Source organism: Mercenaria mercenaria, chromosome 15 (assembly GCF_021730395.1).
Source record: "Mercenaria mercenaria strain notata chromosome 15, MADL_Memer_1, whole genome shotgun sequence".
Lineage (NCBI taxonomy): Eukaryota > Metazoa > Mollusca > Bivalvia > Venerida > Veneridae > Mercenaria > Mercenaria mercenaria.
This window is the reverse complement of record NC_069375.1, coordinates 8,341,030-8,347,046: the sequence shown is the minus strand read 5'-3', so window position 1 is coordinate 8,347,046 and position 6,017 is coordinate 8,341,030.

The following is a 6,017-nucleotide window of genomic DNA, read 5'->3' as shown; positions in this document are numbered from 1 at the left end:
TGATGCTTGAGCTATTGATGTTTGAGCAAGCAACGCTTTGCTCTTAATGAAATTTATACTGACATTTTCTACAAGAGTTTTATGAATTACATTTGGTTAGAGATGTGGTTGCTTCCCTTATATTGTGTTAGATAAAGATATAATTAATCCAGAACTTGAAGACAACAGTTATAATATTGACATTTTAAAATTGGAAACTTTATAATTATATTTGTCTAGAAGTTTAATTTCTAGTGAGTTTAGATCTTACACAAATAGAAGCCAGGTTAGAGGTCCTACGCAATTAAACTTTCGGCGGGAGACAGAAGGCAAGGTCTAGAATGTCTTCAAACAACTTCATATTCTTTCATACTTGTTTTCTTTATTTTAAACTGTTTGCCATAAGAAACTGCCCACTAGGGGTGGCTATTGAGGCCAATTTTGACTATTGCAATACTATTGATATTGCTTAAAAACTATTGTGATACTATTCTATTGCAGGTTACTATTGCGATACTATTGCAATAGTTATCGGCCATCATATTTTTAGCTCACCTGTCACAAAGTGACAAGTGAGCTTTTGTGATCGCGCATCGTCCGTGCGTCCGTCCGTCCGTCCGTGCGTGCGTAAACTTTTGCTTGTGACCACTCTAGAGGTCACGTTTTTCATGGGATCTTTATGAAAATTGGTCAGAATGTTCCCCTTGATGATATCTAGGTCAAGTTCGAAACTGGGTCACGTGCAGTCAAAAACTAGGTCATTAGGTCTAAAAATAGAAAAACCTTGTGACCTCTCTAGAGGCCATATATTTCACAAGATCTTCACGTAAATTGGTCAGAATGTTCACCTTGATGATATCTAGGTCAAGTTCGAAACTTGGTCACGTGGGGTCAAAAACTAGGTCATTAGGTTTAAAAATAGAAAAACCTTGTGACCTCTCTAGAGGCCATATTTCTCAATGGATCTTCATGAAAATTGATCAGAATGTTCAGCTTGATGATATCTAGGTCAAGTTCGAAACTGGGTCACGTGGGGTTAAAAACTAGGTCAGTAGATCTAAAAATAGAAAAACCTTGTGACCTCTCTAGAGGCCATATTTTTCATGAGATCTTCATGAATATTGGTCAGAATGTTCATCTTGATGATATCTAGGTCAAGTTCGAAACTGGGTCATGTGGGGTCAAAAACTAGGTCAGTAGGTCTAAAAATAGAAAAACCTTGTGACCTCTCTAGAGGCCATATTTCTCAATGGATCTTCATGAAAATTGGTCAGAATGTTCACCTTGATGATATCTAGGTCAAGTTCGAAACTGGGTCACGTGGGGTTAAAAACTAGGTCAGTAGATCTAAAAATGGAAAAACCTTGTGACCTCTCTAGAGGCCATATTTTTCATGAGATCTTCATGAATATTGGTCAGAATGTTCACCTTGATGATATCTAGGTCAAGTTCGAAACTGGGTCACGTGGGGTAAAAAACAAGGCCAGTAGGTCTAAAAATAGAAAAACCTTGTGACCTCTCTAGAGGCCATATTTCTCAATGGATCTTCATGAAAATTGGTGGGAATGTTCAGCTTGATGATATCTAGGTCAGGTTCGAAATTGGGTCATGTGCGGTCAAAAACTAGATCAGTAGGTCGAAAAATAGAAAAACCTTGTGACCTCTCTAGAGGCCATATTTTTCACGGGATCTTCATGAAAATTGGTGAGAATGTTCACCTTGATGATATCTAGGTCAAGTTTATAAGTGGGTCACGTGCCTTCAAAAACTAGGTCATTAGGTCAAATAATAGAAAAACCTTGTGACCTCTCTAGAGGCCATATTTTTCAATGAATCTTCATGAAAATTGGTCAGAATTTTTTATCTTGATGATATCTAGGTCACATGTGCTCAAAAACTAGGTCACTATGTCAAATAATAGAAATAACGACGTCATACTCAGTTCAACACTGGGTCATATGGGGATAGGTGAGCGATTCAGGACCATCATGGTCCTCTTGTATACAGTAAAGCTACCAACTGGCATTGTTACACAGTGTAAGAGACGGCACTGTTTATAATTGCTGTTAACACACATTGAGATGTTTGTATAAATGAAATGGACAGAAATAATTCTAACATTAAATATTTCTTGCCTTCCTTGGCTTTGGAACAATAAGTAAAACAATAAACCTACGCAAGGTATACTCAAACAAATCGGCCATTTTGTTGAGAATGTCAACATGTTTAATAACCCAAAGCATCGAAAAAGACGAAAATTAACGGATCGGATTAAGGTGTACCAGCACTAAATGAAGGGCCCTACCGAACAGTTTGCTGTACAATACAAGTAGCCTTCTTTCTCAGTGTCCATAGTACATTTTCTCATCTAAGATTAACAGGTTATTTAAATATATTTAATCACAGTTTCTAAGAAACTAAATTTATTAATTATCTCCCAGACTCCTCAGTCCTTTATGGTAGTTAAATTCCATGAGAGTAATTATTGTAATGGAGAATAAAAACATTTTCCGAGGCGCAAATGAAAACTGGCTCTGTTTCTTGGTTTATAAATTATAAATTACTTCTGTATTTACTAAAATTTCAAAACTATCGAAACTATCGATTGTTGAAGGAACTATTGGCGATTGTTATTGGATCGTGACTTTTCTATCGATGCATGCTATCGGGACACTTAGTATCGCAATGCATCGATGGTTCGATGTATCGTTAAACCTCTACTGCCCACTACAACAGGGGGAAGTCCCTTCCCCACTGCCCTTGATAAAAAAGTCCTGCTTAGATGGATCTTTCTATAACATTACTTGCATTGATACTGGCTACTTTAACTGCCTGACAGCAAAACATTTTCATTAATGTAGCTAAACTGTTAAAATGTAAAATAAAAATAAAATATGACAGATTTTTTGGCATGGCTGTGTTATGTTGCAAAATTCATATAAACGTTTGACATTTGGTTGAAGACACAGTAACTGTTGTAGAAAGTAACATAAAAGCTGTACACAATAGAGGTCAAACTGCAGCATTAAGGTTTATATTTTAATTTGGGGTATAACGGTTTATATCATTATCTCATCAAAAGGTGTTCATAATTATTTCATCGTGACTATATATCTGACAGTGTCATGATACAGTGAAAACCCTCTAAACCAGAACCTCTGACTACTAGGACTTGGACGCATAATCGGTTAATCGGACCCGATTCGATTACTAGGTGAAACCGGTTTCAATTTTGCAAAACTGCTAATCGCTCTCAAATAACAAACATCACAAATCGTACTTCATCTTTATACATTTCTTTGACTAGCACATAGACCTGCAGTATATTTGTGCTAAAACACATCAACTTGAACATATTAATCACTAGTCCCTTGCCTGTCGTGATATATATAAAGTAAAATACACCAAATATGACTTATTGTCACACTGCTTCCAAACGATAAAGTCTGTAAGTTCCTAATGAAGTCAGCTGCTGGAATACCTTTATATGGTCCTCAGGAAAGGAAACAGCATTACAAATATGGCAGCCGATTAACTGGTTCGATTCGATTTCATAAAAATTATTAACCAGTTTTAAAAATTTAGCCTTCTGATTTCATTTGAAAAATAACCCTGTTAACAGGAACCTCTCTATTCTGGAAACCAGACAATTATCTCAGACCAAACCTCTATTTATCTGAACAAAATCACACAAATAATTTTTGAAGAATTCAGAATTTTGGCACTTGCCTTTGTATCATGATAACCAGAATTTACTGTTGTTTATAAATGCTTTAATGGTAATGGAGGGGTTCCACTTTATATATAACCAGGTTCAAGGTCAGGTGAGCATCTTAGGGTCATCATGCTGGCCCTGTTGTTGACAGAATTCTCTCCCCCCTCTTCCCTCCTCAGCCTTTTTATTTAAACTGTCAATACATATGTAAACCATAGCATTTGAAACACAGTATACTTCAAAATACTTTTTTTTCTGGAGTGTAAAACTTTCATCATCCAGCAAGGGATTATAATATTACTGGGCATAAATGTTCCCAATAATCAAAAGCCCCAGAAACCTAGCTCAAAGGTCCAGGTCACACTTGGAGATCAAAGATCAGTAAGTTTTTTTCCTGTCTTGGCCATAACTTTGTCAAGCAAAACAGGATTTATATATTAGTTGGCACAAACACTCCCCTAAATGAGACAATGTCTTATGCGCAAAACACTGGACCCTTTGCTCAAAGGTTGAAGTCACACTTGCAGTTCAAAGGCCAACAGGGCTTTTTTTCCTGTCTGGTCTGTACCTGAACAATCTTTAAAGGGATTTTAATATTACTTGGCAGAAATGTACCCCATAATAAGCCAACATGTGATAAGCAACATGCAGACTCCCAGCTCAAAGGTCAAGGTCACACTGTCAATAGGGTTTTTTCAATGTATGGCCTATAATTCTGTCATCCAATAAGGGATTTTAATATAACTTTGCTCAAATGTTTCTCATAATGAGACAGCATGTCTTACGCAACACCCTTATCCCTAACTCAAAGGTCAGTGTCACAGTCGGTGGTCAAAGATTAATAGTGTTTTTCTTGTTCATGATCACGGTTCTTGAAGGTTACCTAGGGGTAGAGTATAACATATCATAGGCTTTTTCTTTCTGGTCTGGCACTAGTGATACCTAATATAGTGCTCCCTGTCCACAACAACACCCTTTGGGAGACAGAGAATTTGGTTGTTGTTCGGAGTGAGATGTTGTAGAGAGGTAAAATAAAGAACAATTAGGATATTTAGAGTCAGTAGCAAGTGTTGTTGCAAGGAGGGAATTGTTGTTCAGAGGGCCACTGTAGAGAGGGAACACTAGTGGCTCTTATATAATAGCTCTAAATATAGCAAATCAAATCATGCTGATTTCCCTAAGTCTGTGAACTCTCATACATCAAAAAATGTTATAACTTAGTAACCAGTATTTGATTTGTTATTGTGCATACATTAATCATTTATGTCAGTATTAGAAAGAAAGAAAATTTGTACTGATTGTACTGAACACACCTCTGAAGTAATATTATCTGCAAAATGAGTACTTTGGAAGAAACTTTGTCATCATTTTCTGTGCTTGTGTTTTGGCTGACTGCATTAGTGTGTAATGGTGTGGTTTTGATTAAAAGAAATTTTTATACATCTTCAGCAAATAGTAAAAAGGTATTTTCAGGATATTGTGTGCATATACTACAATTTAAATCACCAGACACTAACAAGCCAGTAACAGTTGCCTTCTCTGTACTATATTTTCTCAACTGATTAAAACTGTACATTTTGACTGGTAGATGAAAAAATTCACAGGTTTTCGAATGGAATGGATAATATTTTCTTAAGGGTGTGCAGGTGCTCTTAGCTGTATTGTTAGACAGTTATAGTCCGTTGCAAGACTCCTGTGGAAATAGCTTACACCATAAACCTGAATCCCTTAGGTAGTGAAACAGCGGCAGAGTTTGACTACAAACCTGCAAACTGCCATTCTGATACGAAGTTGATCGCCCATAAATGAATTGCAATCAACTCATCCACCAATCAACTCGTCCCCTAGTCAACTCGTCCCCTAGTCAACTCGTCCCCATTCTGATCATGTCATATCCCTTGACGATTTCAAAATGGTCATTTTGTTCCCCACTTTTCAGCACATCCTGTTTAGTCTTATTTTTTGTCAAAGTTTCCTGGATTATGATTATTATAAATATGATGAAAATTATGTGTTCTGTAGTAAAATAAGATCTACATAAAAAAAAGAAGAAAATTTTATTTTAAAAAGTACATTTTGTTTTGCTTAAAGACATATCAGACAGTTTTCTATATGTATATATATAAGGCAAAAAGTTTCCTTTGGACAGAATTTCTTTAAACTTTGTGTACTGACTGAGAGTCAAGTTTAAAAGGGAAATACATGTATGTATTAAAAACCATAGGTACAGGGGGTTGATCTTGAATTATCTGCCCTTAAAAATACTAAAAAATCAAATTTTCAAGGGCAGATAATTCAATATCAGGGCAAGGAAACTGTGCAT